Source organism: Diabrotica virgifera, chromosome 1 (assembly GCF_917563875.1).
Source record: "Diabrotica virgifera virgifera chromosome 1, PGI_DIABVI_V3a".
NCBI lineage: Eukaryota > Metazoa > Arthropoda > Insecta > Coleoptera > Chrysomelidae > Diabrotica > Diabrotica virgifera.
The window spans coordinates 265,525,465-265,546,929 of record NC_065443.1 but is presented as its reverse complement, the minus strand read 5'-3'; the positions used below and the strand labels follow the sequence as shown (position 1 = coordinate 265,546,929).

The 21,465-nt window shown below is 32.0% G+C and overlaps 1 protein-coding gene across 1 annotated transcript in view; it reads right to left on the bottom strand.

The window, feature by feature from the left end:
* LOC114344625 (protein crumbs) overlaps window positions 1-21,465 on the bottom strand; it is a 220,675-nt gene that overhangs the window by 151,813 nt on the left and 47,397 nt on the right. The gene's annotated exons all lie outside the window — the stretch shown is intronic.

The window sequence follows — 21,465 nt, the reverse complement described above, 5'->3', positions numbered from 1 at the left end:
CTTGTCGTTTCCCCATTACTGAGGATCGTGATTTCTTCCAATATTCCTAACAATGTTTCTCCATTGGTCTCTATCTTCAGCTGCTCTAAGAGCAGCTCGATGGAAACATAAAAATACATATGAAACAAATACCGTGAAATCAACAAACTCGTAAAAAGAAAAATAAACCAGCCAAAGAATCTTGGCTCGAGAATTCGTGTAAAGAAATAGAAAACCTCAAAAACACAACAGTTTGAACCTCCACAAGAAACTTAAATATATCTCCGGAATTAGACAACTGAAAAATGTACTTGACAACGTAGATAGAAAAAATTGTGACCACGAACCACGAACAACTGTGCAAAGAATGGCAGAGATATATCAGTGATCTTTTTGACGCTGCTTCTTGAGAAAATGTTACTATTCACATACTACCTGTGACAATGAGTTAGACAGAAGTCACCAAATGCAGCGATTTTAGATTAATCAGTTTGATAAGCCACACTTAAAATACCTTTACGAATTACACAAAACCGAGTATTCCTTCTATGCGAAAGTAGAATGGGTAATAAGTAATTTGAATTTAGGAATGGTCTAGGAACTAGAGAAGCACTATTTTGGGTCCGCGTTCTCTTACAAAATTATTGTTTTCGAAAGAACGTTTATGTTTGTTTCATTGACTTTGAGAAGGCATTCGACTGATATTTGAAGCAATAAAGCACTGAACCTCCGAAAAAAAAACGACAAGATGGATCTTAATAATTCTTTTTGGATTCGATTCGTGAATGCGCCAGGAAACTTTGCGACCCCTAGTCATGAGATAATATTGAAAAACTTCATACAAAAAATGCATTCTTAAAGTGCATCTCAAACAGACAATAAAAAAATTCAGAACTCGTCAATCATTGGCGGTAATGAGATAAATTTTGTTACTCGGGAGTTTTTGGGGTCGCTGAAAACGAATATGACGTCGTAAGTGATCTCCGGAGTACCTGGTGCCCAGGGTACCTACTTTTTACCTCGTCCTGTGGAGTTTTAGGCAAATTCATTAAAAAAATAGTCAAAAATCATTACTCGGGAGGTTTTGGGGGTCGCTGACGACGAATATGATATCGGAAGTGATCTCCGAGTACCTATAGTACCCAGGGTACCTACTGTTTACCTCGTCTTCTTGAGTGTTCTGCAAATTCATTAAAAAATTATTCAAAAATCATTACTCAGAGGTTTTTGGGGTCTCTGACGGCGAATATGACATCGAAAGTGATCTAAGAAGTACCTGATGCGCAGGGTACCTACTGTTTACCTCGTCTTCAGAAGTTTTCGGCAAATTCATTAAAAAATTAGTCAAAAATCATTACTTGCGGGATTTTGGGGTCGATGACGATGAATATGACATCGGAAGTGATCTCCGGAGTACGGGGTGTCCAGGGTACCTACTGTTTATATCGTATCTAATGATTTTTGACAAATTTTTTAATGAATTTTCCGAAAACTCCAGAAAACGAGATAAATAGTTGGTACCCTGGGCACGAGGTACTCCGGAGATCACTTCCGATGTCATATTCGTCGTCAGCGACCCCAAAAACACCCCAAGTAATAATTTTTGACAAATTGTTTGATGAATTTGCCGAAAACTCCACAAGGCGAGGTAAACAGTAGGTACCCTAGGGACCAGGTACTCCGGAGATCACTTACGACGTCATGTTCGTTTTCAGCGGCCCCAAAAATCCCCGAGTAACAAAATTGAACTCATTTCAGCCAATAATTGACAAGTTCTGAATTTTTTTTATTGTCTGTTTGAGATGCATTTTAAGAATGCATTTTTTATGTAGTTTTTTAATATTATCTCATGACTAGGGATCACAAAGTTTCCTGGCGCATTCACGAAACGAATGCAAAAGGAATTATTAAGATCCGTCTTGTCGTTTTTTTTTTCGGGGGTAAGGCCGATTTTAGTGGTTTATTGCTTCCCCTATGAGTACAACATAATCTACCCAAAAGCATTCAAAAAATTAACGCTGTGTCTAGGTACACGCTAACGTGTACGCAAATAAAAAAGTTAGGTACACGCTAAACGTCATCAAGTCAGTGACGTCACTATTTAGCGTGCACTGTTACTGGTTTTTTGTGTACACGCTAACTTGAGCCGCGTGTATGATGTGATAAGTACCGTGAGTGTCAGAGTGAGGTAAGAATTTGTCTAATCGCGTTGTGTTTACACGTTAATATTGATTAGTAAAGATATTTTTAATTTTTTATTTTTTTAGTGTTTGTTTTTAAATTATATATGCAGAGTGGACAATTATTTAGTTATTTTAATTAGTTTAACAACATTTTAAAATAGTATGAAAAAGATAAGACACTATAAATTAATATATATATATTTTTAAAAGTGAAATAGTATTATTATTACCGCCCAAAATTAAAATAAAAGGAAGACCTACAGCTTTCACAATTATATTACGTATAAAAAATATTTTAACAATATTTTGTACATGTCATGTCAACTAAATACATGTTTATTTTGCTAGCCGAATATATACTTTTACAAATTGTAAAATACTTTTACAAATATATACACATTAAGTTTGAAACATCTGAATAGTTCTGACTCCCTTCCCCTTCCCTTAATAACAAATATTTTTCTATAAAACACTTACGCCTGATTTCATAATAAAGTTAAAGGAGACTTTAACTTAAAGGAGGCTTTAATCAATACATAATCAATTATTTAAAGCCCCCTTTAATTTAAAGTCTCCTTTAACTTTATTATGAAATCGGGCGTACATATCAAAATAGCGTGTATCTAATATACAGTCACTGCGCACGCTAAATAATGACGTCACTGGCTTGATGAAATTTAACTCGCGTGTACCTAACTTTTTTATTTGCGTACACGCTAGCGTGTACCTAGACACAGCGAAAAATTAAAAGCAGTCGAATTGTGGTGCTACCGAAGGATCTTAAAAATATCGTGGGTTTTCACACACTTCCAAAGAAGATGTTCTTAAAATGAAGAATTTCGTCTGCTCATAAACATCATAAAGAGAAGGGACACTGAATACTTCGGCCACATAATTAGAAAAAATCCATCTACTTCGCCTTAAAATATACAAGGAAAAGTTGAGGGAAAGAGATGGATTCGTCGAAAGAAACCTTCATGGCTGAGTAATATTAGACAATGGTGAGGTTCCACAGTAGCAGAAATATTTCGCGCAGCAGCCGATAGAGAACGGTTTCAGGAAATTGCAAACATGATGACGGCCAACGTCTGAATACGGACACGGCAAAGAAGAAGTTTGTAAAAGATGAGAGGGAGCAGCACTCACTCATCTGAAGACTATTTTCTTTCTCTTTTATTTCCAACGATCGCTTTATATTAAATAGATTTTCTGTTAAAAATGAAAATGCGCAGCCAATTATAGCTATTTGTATAACAAGGGAGGAAAGTGCTACTTTTCCTCCCGAGAATGAAGTTTACTGCCCGACGCGTAGCGGAGGGCAGTAATCATTCAAGGGAGGAAAAGGCACTTTACTCCCATGTTATACATATGGTTTTTCCACCTTCCTCAAATTAATAACAAGTTATTTTTCATTTTTACTTACTTTATTTATGTAACTAACCAACAAAATTTATTAAAACTAAAACTAACAAGTAGGTACAATATAACTGTCAACTGTCAAATATAAGTCAAATTATTAATGTAAACATTGTTAAATCAAAATAACAATTTACTGTCTTTTACCATTCTGCAAAACACTGGGTGTTTTATAAATAAACGTTAAAATGTATAGATAGTTACGTAATAGAAAATAGATATTGTACAGGGCGTCAATAAGTTATATTTCATGAATGACGTCACTTTTACTTTTCCTCCCTAGGGAGGAAAAATATTTTCCTCCCTAGGGAGGAAAAGTACAACTTTGCTCCCTACAATCAGGTCCGGAAAAGTATACTTTCGGTAGAGGTAGGTGAAAAAATTATTTTCCATTTTATTTCGTTAATTCACTTCAAATAACAAAAAGCGGCAACGTCGGATACCCGTGACATACTGCCATGCAGTGTTGCCATATATTTAAAATAATCTGAAAATTTATATCAAAGCAAGTTGTGCATAGCACAATAATTCCCCAGATGCTGGAAATTTTTTAAACACGACCTTAGTAAAGAATGGTAAAGAGTAATATTATATTTTTAAAAAGTGGAATTTATGAAAAATATTTTATGGATGAATATCATTTATTAAAATTAGTATTAGTATGTCGGCAGATGTATTTTAAACATATATATTTTATGATTATGGTTAAGTGTAATTTTTAATGCAGAAAAATTTCTAAACTTAAAAAATAAGATAGATTTGGCTTTTAATCACCTATAGGTTGGTTTAATGGCATATTATTCTATGTTCTTATACAGAGTGGGTTTTAGTAACTGCACATACATTTGTTTTAATAAAATATCAGTAATAAAAAAGAGCGGGGTTTTCCAACTGAAATTATAAATTTTAATTTGTGATATAACTTTTATAATACAGTGGCGACAAAAAAAAATCTTTATAAAGTGAATAAAACGCATAAATCAGGATAATTATTATTTTAATTTTGCAAATTACTACTTTATAAGGATATTTAATTTTGGGTTCTGTGGCAGTTATGGAAGGGTTCAACATTACTACATGCCTGATGATGGTATCAGACTTAGATGATGTTTTTAAGAGCTCCAGAACCAGATTTTCTTTCTGGAACAATCTCAAAAGGCTACGACGCATCCGACCCTTTCAATTGATAAATTGAATCTCTTGAAACACCAATATCACATGCTCTGGTAATTACAGAGTCCCCTTTCTCAATAATTAACGTTGAAGCACGAACTTTATGTTCATTTGTGAGTTTCTTTCGCCTCTCAGTTTTTACTTCAGTTTTTCAAGAAGTTTCACATTGACTACTTGTATAAAGCCAACTGTGTGTACAGAACAAACGCACATAATAAACTAAAGAGAATAAGATGTCAGTAAACTGCAGGCATCTGCTGACGCAAGTATGTCATCACCTTTCCCCTCAAACGCTAAACAGGCTCAGTTGGCTTTATACAAGTAGTCAATGTGAAACTTCTTGAAAAACTGAAGTAAAAACTATGGGGCGTAAGAAACTCACAAATGAACAGAACGTTCGTGCATCAACTTTACTTGAGAAAGGGGACTCTGTAATTAGTAATTACCATAGCATAATATGCTATGGTGATATATGGCAATATCATATTATGATATTGGTGTTTCAAGAGATTCAATTTATCAATTATAACGGTCGGATGCGTCGTAGCCTTCTGAGACTGTTCCGGAAAGAAAACCTGGTTCTGGAGCTCTTAAAAACATCATCTAAGTCTGACACCATTAGTGTTGCCCAAATGCACGACCAAGACGAGACTTAGAGAGTCTTGGTCTTGCGCCAATACTCGTGATCTTGGTCTTGGTCTTGCACTCTCGGTCTTGGTCTTGGTCTTGCAGCAAGAGTCTTGCAAGTCTCGCAGTTACAACGTACATTTCACAGATTCTACAAGTGCCGCTGGGGGATGGCGTTTATTCGCAGTATTATAGTCGGTGTAAGATAGAAAAAGTATTCGAAATCATGAAATAACAAATGTTATATTATTTGCTATTTCATCATTTCGAATAAGCCCTCTCTTTACACCGACTATAACACTACGCATAGATACCATCCCCCACCGGCACCTTTAGAATCTGTACACTGTAACAGAGTAGGCACATTTTAATCTTGAATTAACATAGCCATAGTAATGACCAATAAAATTAATAAATGTCTAAACTGACATTGGGTAAGGTGTGATCCCACGATCGGCACGATCTATGCGATCCATGCCAATGCTCTAATTGAGCTATCCATGGCCCACGGGAGTCAGTTTCTTAATAAACGTTTGCATTTAATAAGCTTACATGTGCCAAAACATGGTTAAAATACAAAAAATCAAATTAATCACATAAAGTTGACTGTATTTCAAAGACTATTATCTGTCTAGAAAGGGATTGATCGACCCTCACCTTATAGGGTGTCTGCGTAACTTGGAACCATATGGGAAACTTGTTTAATATCAATTTTACGAAAAAAAGTCATTCTTTATAAAGTGCTCTGCATAGTCTATGTCTATAACCTAAGATGCAATCATCAGATATCCAATATTGTCAACAGTATACGAGGTATGTCAAAAAATATGAATTTCACTCAAGAGCAAACTACCCTTATATTTCAAAATATCAAAAAATTTTATTTTGAAAAGTTATTTGTAATCAAAAACCATATTCAAATATGCAATAACAGCCTTCTACTTGAAAAAAAAAATTCTGAAATTTTCCTAAATTACCGATTCCGAACATCATTTTTATTTATTAGACATGTAATAACTCTTTTTTTAATAATTTTAGGAAAAAAAAGTTATTCTTCATAAAAATCTGTGCATGGTCTAAACCTCAAGATGCAACCATCAGTTATCCAAGTTTGTTAATTTTATACGAGGTGTGTCAAATAATATGAATTTAGAAAGAATTCTTTTTAAATTCCTTCTAAATTCATATTATTTGACACACCTCGTATAAAATTAACAAACTTGGATAACTGATGGTTGCATCTTGAGGTTTAGACCATGCACAGATTTTTATGAAGAATAACTTGTTTTTCTAAAATTATTAATAAAAGAGTTATTACATGTCTAATAAATAAAAATGATGTTCGAAATGGGCAATTTAGGAAAATTTCAGAAATTTTTTTTTCAAGTAGAAGGCTGTTATTGCATATTTGAATATGGTTTTTAATTACAAATAACTTTTCATCATAAAATTTTTTGATATCCTAAAATTTTTTGATATTTTGAAATATAAAGGTAGTTTGCTCTTCATATTTTTTGACACACCTCGTATACTGTTGACAAAATTTGATATCTGATGATTGCATCTTAGGTTTTAGATTATGCAGAGCACTTTATAAAGAATGACTTCTTTTCGTAAAATTGATATTAAAAAAGTTTCCCATATGGTTCCAAGTAACGCAGACACCCTGTATGAGATGGAATAAAAGACTTGTACAATTTGCCATTTATTTAAGTAAGAAATAAAATACAATACAAATTAAATTACAGAACAGTACGCAATTGCTTTGACGTTACTGTTACTAAGACCGCTAAGACTTTACCTTTATATTAATTTTTTTTGACCAGGAATTAATACAAAGTATTTTTTAATACAATTCTTTATAGAAGATCTAGAGAAAATGGGAGTGTGACAATGGGAATTAGTGGCAAAGAACCGACAACCATGGACGGCAATAGTAAACGCGGCAAACACTCACGAAGAGTTGTAAAGGCCATTGATGATGATGACAATTCTTTATACTCGTTACTATCCAATACCCTAAGTAGGATATTGTTACTTTCCCTAGTCCAATAGTCCAATACCCTACCGTTATTTCGTTACTTTAAATATTTCTGTATTTTGTTTATAGAGTAGCCGGAATTATCTGTTAATAATTTGTCTCCTTACTTTTGAATAACAAATACTACAATGATTAAAGTAATTTACAAAAGCATGAAAATAGAGACTTCATCTGTAAGTTTAAAATGCGAAAGTGTCAATGAAATTCATTTTAAACTGTTAATTTTTTATTTGTAGTCTGCTGCGCGGTTAAAAAGAATAATGAGTTTAAATTTCTCTGTCAAAGATAAGCATACCGAAAACTGAAAAGGTATTAACATAATCTGTTTCGCGATTAGCAGACATGTGTCTGTTAGACATGTTTTGGCGTCATTCATAAACGCCGAAAGATATGCATATCAAAGAAAGAAACTTATTGTTTATTGTTCATTATGTTAAAATATAATAGAAATAGACTGTTATTGATAGTTAGTCGAAAATAGCCGCGCATTTTCAGCAAATTTTGGTGTGTAACTGATATCGCACACTCAGCACAAACAATGTTAGTCTATAGGCCGATAAAATTTGTAATATGTATTATATTTTTTAATTTTTTGTCAGCTAAGCTGAGATGACATAATATTTTTAAAATGTTCTGGCCGCTATTATCAAAATCTGGACAATAAATTTCAGAGTGAAGAAATAATCCTCTGCTGGGGCAGAATGCTCGAAATGTTTTATTTTTACATCGTACTTATGACCTCTGAGTACGTATAAAATGTGCAAATGTTCTTTTAATCGATATTTTGATTCGCTATGTATGCTTATTGTATTGTTCGTAATGCGCATAAGTCCAATTTTACACATTTTTGTTACATATTTTTTGGCGTCTCAAAGAGTCTCTATGCATCTAAACATATACCCGAAATATTATACTACCTAGATGACACTCGATTCTAACTGCAAGACGCAAGAGTCTCGCAGGGTTAGTCTTGTTCTTGCTCAAATCTTGCAGGGTCAGTCTTGGTCTTGGTCTTGCTAAAATTAGGCGGTCTTGTCTTGGTCTTGCGAAAATGCAAGAGCAAGACCAAGACTGCAAGACCAAGACTGATTTTGGGCAACACTAGACACCATCACCAGGCATGTAGTAATCTTGAACCCTGCCATAACTGCCACAGAACCCAAAATTAAATATCCTTACATAGTATTAAATTGTAAAATTAAAATAATAGTTATCCTGATTTATGCGTTTTATTCACTTTGTAAAGATTCTTTTGCGGCACTGTACTTTCTTAACGTTTTCAGAATCCGTCCTTAAGTCACATCGTGTAAATGTGCACATAACTTTTTTGTTCTTTACTTTAGTAATTATCTGAATTTAATATTGTGCTAATTAACGTGACCACAAGTGACAATTTAAAACAAATAATATTCTTTATTAATTATTATAGACCAATGAAAAAGAGAAAATACTACAACTTAGATGGTTTAATAGTAATATGCTACCTGTTAGCCTTTATAACTATGGTAGGCGTTTGGCATAAAATCAATAAGTGTGATTTAGTTTTCTGGTATTTACTGATGTCGAAACCATAATATTTATGTGGATTACGATACCAATGTTGTATAATCTACATTATAAAGTCTAGCTTTTACAATAACCTACATATTTTCTTGTAAACAACATTGAACACGTGATATTAAGCACAATTTGGTTAAAAAATTGCTGGCATCAACTTCTCTTAGTTCAGGTTCCAATATACAGAGTGTTTCATTAATAATTGTCCATATAGTAACTGGAGTAAACTTAATACAAAATACGAAGATTTAACATAAAACGCTTAAATAAAATGTGGTTCTTTACTGAGTTACAGGGTGTTTTATCTAAAAATTTAAAAACTACTTTTGCTCAGCATTTTAAAACTATTCAACGTATCCTTTTCATACTTAGCAGAAAGTGCAACTACTATACACCCTACTAAATTATGATAAACAAACGCTTATAGGTACTACCAGAGGCGTACGACAGGGGATAGTGAATGGTTGACCCTTCTCAAATTCTACGCCACTGGAAAAATTACTATTTTAGTGCCATTTTTAGATTCTCCAATACTTTATACGTAAATCATATACTCTGCATTGGTAACGATAAAGTCATTAGTTTTCGAGATATTTGAAGTTAAATATGAAACGGCACAGTTATTTTGATTAACTTACGATATGATTCATATGATTAAAATTTAAAGATTATTTGTACCCAGTACTTTAAAACTATTTGGCATATCCTTATCATACTTGGCAGAAAGTGTAGGTACTGTACACCCTACTAAATTAAGATAAACAAAAGTTTCTAGCTACTACCAGAGGCGTACGACAGGGGATAGTGGCTGGTTGACCCTTCCCAAATTCTACGCCACTGACAAAATTGCTATTTTAGTGTAATTATTTGATTTTCCAATACTTTTTATGCAAATAATATACTCTTAATTCGTAACGATAAAATGATTAGTTTTCGAGATATTTGAAATTAAAAATAAAGCGACGCAATACATTAATCAAAATAACCGTGTCGTTTCATTTTTAACTTTAAATATCTCGAAAACTAATGACTATATCGTTACGAATGAAGGCTATATTATTTTCAGAGAAAGTATTGGAGAATCTAAAAATTGAACTAAAATAGCAATTCCACCAGTGGCGTAGAATTTCGAAAGGGTCAACCATTCATTTTCCCCCGTCGTACGCCTCTGGTAATAGCCAGAAACGTTTGTTTAACATAATTTAGTAGTTTGTATAGTACCTATACTTACTGCTAAGTATGAAAAAGATACGTCGAGTAGTTTTAAAATTCTGAGCAAAGATAATTTTTAAATTTTTAGATAAAACACCCTGTAACTCAGTAAGGAACCACATTTTATTTAAGTGTTTTAGGTTAAATCTTCGTACTTTATCCTAAGGTTTCTCCAGTTACTATATGGACAATTATTAATGAAACACCCTGTATGTTCTAGTAATTTTCTATGATCTGTGAAATTGTAGTAGCCTGGTCTAGTTAATCCTCTATAATTTAATTTTTCATCGTTTCCTGGACTCTTATTTTTCTTTAATTTCTCTATTATTTCTTTTTCATTCGACAGCTATTCTTTCCAGCTGTTTAGTATTTCCTCGTCACTTACAAAATTTCTTCCATTTTTGCTTTTGTAGTGTACAGGTTATACTATACGGATCACAAACTTGGAGAATAACAAAACACAAGACTGAAAAGACTCAATCCTACATCAACAAATGCTTACGAAAAATTCTAAGAATATTTTTCCCAACCGGATCACAAACGAAAACTTATGGAAAAACGAAGCAAGAACCAATACATAAAGAAATAAGAAAGAGAAGATGGAAATGGGCGGGCCATACTCTGCGGAAACCTGACAGATATAACAAAACAAGCATTGGAATTCCAACCTCCAGAAAAACGGAAACAGGGGAGACCGATAAATACATGGAAGAAAACAACTATTAGAGAAGCAGAAAACGTCGGCCTAACCTGGAAAGAAGTCAGAGAAAAGGCACAAGATCGGCAAAAATGGAGAGTTATAGTAGATGCCCTATATTCCAGTGGGAACGGAGAGGATAAGTAAGTAAGTAAGTGTACAGGTTTTCTTTGGTACCCCTTTTTCTCACTTTTCACCCCTTTATACAGGGTGTTCAGAAATTCTACCGACAAACGAAGACAGGAGATTCCTCAGATAATTTTAAGACAATTTAACCAAATTCACCTAGTCCGAAAGTGCTTCCTAAGGGAGCTAGAGCTCTTTGAAGATGGCGTCTTGTAATTAGTTTCTCTTAAATACCTCCAGAACGCTTCTAGTTAGAAAAATGAAAATTGGTACACATATTTATCTTCCAGAGATAAATCGACTCGATCCATTGTGAATTTCTAGTACCAGTCATAAACGTCCGTTTTTGGGTGGGCAACGGTTTTTTATCGCATAACTTTTTTGTCTTACACTTTTAAGCATTTTTGATACTGGATTATTAAATTGTGAGGTATTCTAGTACTAAAAAATACTATTGCTTTAAGTGGGTAGGACACACCGTTTTCTAGAAAAATCGATTTAAACATTTTTGGTTTCCTAAATTTGAAAAAAAAATTTAAAAAAAACGGTGTACTTTACCAACTTAAAGCAAGAGTTACTTTTAGTACTAGAATACCTTATAATTTAATAATCTAGTGTAAAAAATTCTTAAAAATTAAAGACAAAAAGTTATGCCATAAAATAACCGTTGACCTACTCAAAACGGACGCACATGACTGGTAGTAGAAATTCGCAATTTTTTCTAAATAGTTTTTTTGAATTTTTTTTTTATATTCAAAAAACGAAAAATTTTTAAATCGATTTTTCTAGAAAAGGGTGTATCCTATCGACTTAAAGTAAGGGTACCTTTTAGTACTATAATACCTTACATTTTAAAAATAAAAATACAGACTCAAAAATGCTTAAAAACTAAAAACAAAAAAATTATGCGATAATATAACTGTTGCCCTACCCAAAAAGGACGCCTATGACCGGTGTGTTGGGATACACGGCATCTCTTAGTAATCTTCTTATTAAAACAAATCCTTTTAATAATTAAAAATGTCTTTAGCAAAACAACTACGTTTGTTGATCGACCTACATACGATCGACCTACATTAGCACATATCGGTGTAACAGTTTAGGTTTGACCAAGGTCGGTTTGAAATAACAATAGTATTCATTATTTTTATAACCTAGTCGACTCAGCGCTTTTAACCAAAACAATCTTACTTTCATTATATACCAAAACAATAAACAGGAGAAGACTAATTATTATTTTCTAATTCCATTGCGAAGAGTAAGTCATTAATATTTGAGATCCCAAAGGGAAAACATCACAGCTACTGAGAACTAACGTACCACCAGCTCTTTACCGTTAGTACTCTAACTTACAAAATAAATGCATCTACGGTGATACGAGTTATTTCATCAACCTTTATGGTAGGGGGTAACCAACCCTTAATTATCTGAGGTAGCTCAGAAGCTAGGAGCTACCATACCGGTACTAGAAATTTGCAATGGATGGAATCGATTTATCTCTGGAAAATAAATATGTGTATCAATTTTCGTTTTTCTAAATAGAAGCGTGCTGGAGATATTTAAGAAAAACTAATTACCAGACGCCATCTTCAAATAGCTCTAGCCCCTTTAGGAAGCGTTTGCGGACTAGATGATTTGGATTAAAAATTGTCTTAAAATTATCTAAGGAATCTCCTATCTTCGATTGTCGGTAGAGTTTCTGGACACCCTGTATAAGTTTCGAATTTCTCTATTTTCTATGCCTTTCAATTTATTTGGGAAATAGCCACAATTTAAGTTTGAAATTTAAATTTAACGTTTCAACTTCCACTTCGGAAATCATTATCAATTAATTCCGAAGTGGAAGTCGAGACGTCAAATAAATTTAATTCCAAACTTAAATTGTGTCTTATTTCCCAAATAAAACAGTAAATTGCATAAGATGCCTCAAGGAAATAGCTTCAGAACAATATTATTTTTTCTCGGTAGTGCTACACGGAGCACACTAGTTCGCTCCCATGGCCAAAAAACCCTCTTAATTGCATACTAGTTCGCTCCGAAAACCATAACCTAGTTCGCTCCCGTGGTTAAGCGGATTAAGTATTTATCTATTCCATTCCAGGAAAATTAATATCAGGAAAATTAATACTGTGACTTTTGTATTTTATGTTAGAAATTATATAAAATATTGGTGGTTACCTATTTATATAAATACAGTGATAAGCGCGCTAATAACCGGCAAAATAACGCAAACGATGGAAAACATATTAAGTTGTAAGATACAAGAGATGAAACTAGTAGATATGAGAAATTTAGAGGTAGAAACCTATAAATTTACATTATAATGATTGTTTCTCATCTTTAGACGTTTGGCAACTACCACTGTGACAGTGACAGTTTTTGTTGACATACTCATGTGATACGGCTAAAGGTAGGAAACAAATAATATAATCTAAATTTATAGGTTCGTACCGCTAAATTTCCAACCTCTACTAGTTTCATGCCTTTTTATTTCACAACTTAATATGTTTTCATCGTTTTGCGTTATTATGCCGGTTATTAGCGCGCTCATAACTGTATAACGAGACAGTGAAATTAGATAATTTAGATTTAGCCCAATAAATGACTATTTTGGAGTGTAATTTTCGGCGTTACTACGGATTTGGTTGAAAATTTGGTTTTAGGTTCTACCTATCCTCCACTTCAAAGTTGGACTTGTGCCGTTGGTTGCATTTAATTGAGGGTATAAATAACCCCTTCTCGAGGGCGAAAAATCATACGTTTCAAATAAGTCCAGAAATGGATAAGTTGACTACTTCTAAGTAACTTTTGTTCTATGTAGTTTTTTAAAGAAGTCAATAATTATTGTTTAACTTCTTGTTTGCTTTTGAATAACATCAAAAATGTTTATTTTTAAACAACAAAAAATAACACGTTTTCAGAAGGTTTTTCTCAAATAACTGAAAAAATAAGTTATAGAAAAAAAATTCTTAGCGAAAATATAGCCTATAATAAAATGAAAAACAGTTTATTCATGAATTGTAGGTACAGACCCAGCAAAAGAAGAGTTGCAGGTCAGGTATCTTATGAAAAATATGTTCCTATGAAAAATGTGTACCAAAAATACATTTTTGCTGAGAATATTTTTTTTTTGATAAAATATTTACTTTCTGGTTATTTGCGAAATATCGTCCAAAAATGTTGTTTTGAACAATAATAAAATAAACATTTTCACTCGCAGATAACTCGAAAAATATTGACTTTAAAAAACTCTATAGAACAACAGTTGCTTAGAATTAGTCAATTTATCTATTTCCGGCCATATTTTAAATGTATGTTTTTTCACCCCCGAGAAGGGGTGACTTTCACCCCCCAAGTAAAACAACCAACGGCATAAGTCCAACTTCGCGGTGGTAAGTAGAACGTAAATTCAAATGTTAATGCAATTCAGTGGTGACACTAAAAATTACGCGGTACCTATCGCCGGATTTCACGTTCGTTGAACTGAAGAATTGGGAAATTTAGCGATAAAAACCTATAAATTTACATTCGATTCACTGTTTCCCACCTTTAGACGTATTAGAGGAGGATGTCAACTAAAACTGTCACTGTCACAGCGGTAGTTGCCAAACTCGTCTGATACATCTAAAGGTGGAAAATAATAAATGTAATGTATTTATAGGTTCTATCGCTAAATTTCCCATCTCCACTAGTTTCATTTCTATTTATCTCACAACTTAATATTTCCATCTTTTGCGTTATTTTGCCGGTTATTAGCGCGCTCATTACTATATTTTAAAAAATGTTAATGATTGAATTAGAAATTAGATTAGAAATTTTGAATTGTTTTTAAAAATTAATGAAATAATTTTTGTGCTTATTCCTTATTCTAAAATATAGATATAATAAGAAAGCAATACAAGTGTAAAAACTAACATAATAGGTATGGGATATCCTCTACCATTACAAAATTAAACAAATATAAATTAAAACGAGGCATTTATTTTGCTACAAATCTAAGTGAAATACATTTGACAAAATCAAATCTACTAATTTTGTTTTGCTTTAATTCCGCTATTTTGTGATCAACAAATTTTTGGCGCTCTAGAAGTACTTTTCGGTACACTTTTTTTGGTTTCACCGAACTTCGTATTTTTACATAAGTGTCAATTTGAATATCTTGTAAGTTATATCTTATCGTTATAAGTTTAATATATTTTTAAGTAAGAAGTAGTGTTATATAGTAGCATTGTTTAAAAAGACTCATTCTTTTAAACAATGATAGTATTGTCGTATTAGAAAAATACAAAGTTTGGGAAATATTTATTAAAATTTTTATTAATAAAATGTATCAAAGTACCTGCTTTATGAAGGCAACATTATCTATTTAAGCTGACCCTGGCTATTCATTATTATTCATTGTGTACCCAGTAAAGACATTATTCAACTATCTTTTCTAAGAAATATATGGCCGGAGCGAACTTACCTATGCCCCTTTTCTGTGGAGTATTAAAATCTGACCGCCGGAGCGAACTAGTATACGCCCGTGCTACATCCAGATTTTTCTTTCGAATTTTGTTATTTCTTGTTATTTCAGTTTTTCGTTGGAATCTTGCCGCGCTGGACAGGCAGGAAGTGAGATGCAATTTATAGATCTCCCCCATTCTTCTTTGTTTCCAGCATTCGTGTGGTATTTAAATTGTAGAAACCACGAAGACGTTACCAGAAAATTGGTCTCAATAAACGTTTTACTTTTAATATTATTTTTAATTTTATTAAAATAAAACTTTCAATTGATTTGTTATTTCTGTTTTCTCGTTTCCGACGATTCGTTTTAGCGCTGTCATTCATTTGTTTTATTACGTATATAGTTTTAATAATTTTTTCATAAAATCTATATTTTCGCAAGTCTCAAATTGGTCTCAATAAAAGTTTTATTTTTATATTATTTTTAATTTTATTAAAGTAAAACTTTCGATTGTTCTGTTATTAGGCTATTGATTATGTACTATAGAAAGGAACTACAACGTTAACGGGGTTTTATTATTTCATATGGTTAATGAATCTCATCTCTATATATGAAAAAACCGCGGAGTGCTACCATTTAAAGGGGTGCGTTTTTGAGAAAAGGGTGAATTAGTCCCTGGGCACAGGTTACATTAGGGTGAGTTCTATGCACTTTTGGTACAAACACGTCTACATAAAAATTGTTCCTGGTTAAATTTCCTATCTAAATATAACTTTTTAAAGTCAAAGATACTTGTTTTTACAAAAATATATTCAAAAGAAAAAGCACAAAGAAACCCAAAAAAAAGAAATTTTGTTTTTTGTCCCATAACTTTTGTCCACGGGGATATAGGTATAGACATTGCTTCACAGAAAAAAAACTTACATATTTTCTCTTTAAAACGATGTTTGGTAGAGGTCATTAGGTTCTACAGTTTTCGAAATATGAGTTTTCAAAGTTCGCCAATCACAGCAATTTTGGGCAATTTTCCGTGTTATTTCGCAAATATTGTTCTGTAACTTTTTTCTACGCAACTTTAGGCATATGCAATGGTATATGCAAGAGGAATAGAAATCAATTACCTTTAAAATGTTCTACTATATAATGTTGTACGACTTCTTTTAAAGAGGTTATCTTTTTCAAGATTTTATACTTTTAACGAGTTTTTATATTTTTTACGATTATTTTTTAAATTTCCCATTATAATTTTTTTTTCTACATTTAAGTATATAATAAAAAGAAAGCTTGTTCTGTTTACTTTAAAATGGTGTATTATAAAAAATTCTAGGATTATTTTTAAATAAGATATGTTTTTTCAAAATGTAATAAGTACTTGCAACGATTTATGATTTTAGGATTATTTTTTAAATTTCTCATTATAACTTTCTTATGTGATTGTGTGCTATGATTGAATCTTATTTTTTATAGGTAATACTTTGGATCCACTTGACTCGGCCGGACAAACTTTAAAATATGGATTAATTCCAATATTTACTGTCAAAGCTCCTGCACCACAAGCTTTGCTTGAAAAAATAGCATGTAAATGTACCAAAGGATGTACAAAAAACTGCGGTTGTAGGAAGATAGGAATTAGTTGTTCAATATTCTGCAAAGGGTGCATGTGCATGGGTACTAATTGTGGGAATTCTAAGATAACGGAGGTGTCAGAGGAAGATATTGAAGCTAATGCTAACGAAGAGATGGACTTTGATTTTGAAAATTTTTTAAATGTCAACGTTTAAGTAATTTTAACTAAAGTGATGTTTTCTAAGGCTAATGTTTATGTAAGTTTTGTAAAAGAAATAATTTTAAATCATACGGGTAATAAAATATGAAAGAATCACTCGGTTTCCATTATTTAAATATAGATGATACACCATTTTAAAGAACAGAAAGTAAGCCCTTTTTATTAAGCAATATACAGTATATTGAGAGAATATAGAGTATATTGAGAGAATATAGAGTATATTGAGAGAAAAGAAAAAAGAAGTTATAATGAGAAATTTAAAAAATAATCCTAAAATCAAAAATCGTTGTAAGTACTTATTACATTTTGAAAAATAATATCTTATTCAAAAATAATCCTAGAATTATTTGTAGTATACCATTTTAAAGTAAACAATATAAGCTTTTTTTATTATATGATATAATATATACCTAAATGTAGAAGAAAAAAAGTTATAATGAGAAATTTCAAAAATAATCGTAAAAAATGTAAAAAATAATATTTTTTGTATATTAGGTATTATATAATATATAATATAATATTATATTATATATAATATATATATAATATACTATTATATAATATATTATATAATAATAATATTTTATTTTTACTTTATATTATAAAAAATCGTTAAAAGTATAAAACCTTGAAAACCCGTAATCTCTTTAAAAAAAAATAGTAGAACGTTATACAGTAGACCATTTTAAAGGTAATTCATTTCTATTTCTATTACGTGTACCATTGCATATACCTAAAGTTACGTAGAAAAAAGTTACAGAACAATATTTGCGAAATAACAAGGAAAATTGCCCAAAATTGCTGTGAGTGGCGAACTTTGAAAAATCATATTTCGAAAACTATAAATCCTAATAACCTCTACTAAACAACATTTTAAAGAAGGAATATGTAGGTTTTTTTCTGTAAAGCAATGTCTATACCTATATCCTCGCGGACAAAAGTTATGGGACAAAAAACAAAATTTCTTTCTTTTGGGTTTCTTTGTGCATTTTCTTTAGAATATATTTTTGTAAAAAAAGGTTCATTGACTTTAAAAAGTGTTATTTAGATAGGAAATTTAACCAGGAACAATTTTTATGTAGGTAGGTTTGTACCAAACGTGCATGGAACTCACCCTAATGTAACCTGTGCCCAGGGACTAATTCAGCCATTTCTCAAAAACGCACCGCTTTAAATGGTAGCACTCCGCGGTTTTTTCATATATAGATATCCATTGACCATATGAAATAATAAAACCCCGTTAACGTTGTAGTTCCTTTTAGCTATCTTATTTTGAATATAATCAATAGCCTATATTTCTGTTTTTTCGTTTCCGGCGATTCGTCTTAGCATTTTCATACCTACGTTTTAATATAGAGTTTTAATATTTTTTTCATATTTATATTTTTATAAGACATTCTATGCCTTTTGATATTTACGTATCAAGCCGCCTTAATTAAAGTGTTTGTTTGCATTTCTCTCATTATCCTCGAGAAACAAATACAATATCTTGCCAAAAGATCGATACGCCCCCCTGATTAGTGTCGGTATTCGGCATGATGCTTATTAACTTACTTACTTGTTACTTATTATCTTCGTTTCCACTGGAACATAGGGCATCTACTGTCTCCATTTTTGCCGATCTTGTGCTTTTTCTCTGACTTCTTTCCAAGTTAGGCCGACGTTTTCTGCTTCTTTAATAATTGTTTTCTTCCATGTATTTATCGGTCTCCCCTGTTTCCGTTTTCCTGGAGGTTGAAATTCCAATGCTTGTTTTGTTATGTCTGTGTCTGGTTTCCTCAGAGTATGGCCCACCCATTTCCATCTTGTCTTTCTTATTTCTTTATGTATTAGTTCTTGCTTCGTGTTTTCTTTTCATAAGTCTTTTATGATCCGGTTGGGCCAAAATATTCTTAGAATTTTTCGTAAGCATTTATTGATGAAGGATTAAATCTTTCCAGTGTTGTGTTTTGTTAATCTCCAAATTTGTGATCCGTATCATAGTACTGCCTTTACATTACTATTAAAGATTTTTTACTTTGGTGTCCAGTTGTATCTCATTAGACTTCCATAATATTATTTAACATATAGTATGCTGTGTGTGCTTTGCCAATTCGTGTTTGAATATCCTCCTTTGCTCCTCCTGTCGTGTTCAATATGCTTCCTAGATAACTACCTCTTTTCCACTGATTTCAGTTCTTGGTTTTCTATTTGTATGCCCAATTCTCTCGGTGTGTTAATCTTCATTAATTCAGTTTTATTCATGTTTATCTCCACACCCACTTTTTTACCTACTCTGGCTAATTTCTCACTTCTTTTCTGCATGCTCTGTCTCTTTGCTGAAAGTAGGCATACATCATCTGCGTATTCAAGATCTTCCAATTGTTCAAAGGTATTCCAGTGTATCCCAGTTTTACCGTTGCTGCTTTTTTTCATAAGCCAGTCCATGAGAATAATAAACAGAGTGGAAGACAGTATACAACCCTGCTTTACACCGCTGTTAATGTCGATTGGTTCTGTTAAATTCCCGTCGTATAATATTTTTGCTGTGGTGTTTTCATAAAACAACTTCATAATTCTTAAGAATTTGTCGGGTATCCCATCACTTTCTACTATTTCCCACAATTTTTCTCTATGTAGAATATCGAACGCCTTTCTAAAGTCAATGAAATTTAGATATAGTTTACTTAGCTATTCCAATGATCATTCTGAGCGTGCAGATCTCGTCTATACATGACTTATTTGCTCGGAAGCCAGCTTGATTTGGTGTTAATTTTTGGTCTATTTTATTTTTCATTCTATGGGTCATTATTTTACTCGCAACACATAAGAGGGTTATATAGGTAGGGTTACCATAATTTATTAAGGCCAAATCCGGACAGTGGTTGTCCAAGGAAAAAAACATATCCTTGCCCTTGCCTTTTGACACTCCCAAAGTTAGTATTAGTATTATCAGCACAAAGGCAAACTACTTTTGAAGCAATAGAGTACTTAATACATTTTAAACCATGTTCTACTAAAAGATCAGATGTTTCACCCGGAAGTTCATCAAAAAATAAAAGTTTCACGTTGACACCTTCATTTTGCTTAAAATAACGAACACATACGGGAGTCAGGGTGATATAGTTTTTGTTTGAACTATCATTGTAACCGTAAAAAAATTTGCATCTTTGAGATCTTCGAGTAATTTGTTAGATATGTTTTTTTAAATATTTTTTTTAGTAAAGAAAAAATCCGGACATTTCTCATATCCGGACGCCAATCCGGACATGTCTTTCAAATCCGGACTGTCCGGACGAAATCCGGACGTATGGTAACTCTATATATAGGTCTACAGTTCTCGCACTTTGAGGTGTCGCCTTTTTTCGAAATAGTGAAGAAACTATGTTCGGGAGCTGAGTAAGACACATACGTTTGCGATTTTTGAAAATAGTTTCAATCTATTTATCTTTTACTAACTAAGTGAATAAACTATGATTTTTTGGTTAAATAAAACATTTGTGTGAAATTTCACATAATTATCATGAAAGAGAAAACATTATTTAGAAAAAAAAAACAAAAAGGGGGTCCATATTAGGATCTTCTCTTCTAATTTTTTCATATTTATATTTTTGTAAGTAGTTCAGAGAAAAAAGGAAAAAAAATATCCTATTGGTGACACATCCCCCTCTAGCCCGAAACCAAATTTTTTGAGTAGTATTGACATCTATAATATTAACCCATATATTTCCTGTAGCCGATTTTGATGATATACATAGTTATAAACAAATGAAGATCAAAAAACGGTAAATTTTCGCTTTTTTCGACTATTACCAAAAAGTTAAGCATTTTAAACAAATTTGAGAGCAAGAAACTCATAAATCATATAAAAAACTTCAATATGGCGTTCACTGAATATGTTTATCCTTATTGATTGCTTAGAAAATTGCAAATAAATCATAAATTTTGAGTTTTTATAAATATTCATAACTTATGTAAAAATTAACTTAAAACCTTTTTATTACACGGATTGCTGAGACTTCTGGTGCTTAAATCATACCCTAAATTTCAAAGCGATTGGTCAAATAGTTTAAGTTATTTAATTTGTTTATCCCAAATTAATTTTTTTTGCAACACTTAAGTCAGAAAATGATGAAGTTACAATAATACTTTGGATAGTTTATGAAAAATGAAGATTTACACTATTAATTTAATTAAAAAAAATGACAAAAAATAATTGTAAATATTGCAAAATTATTTTGC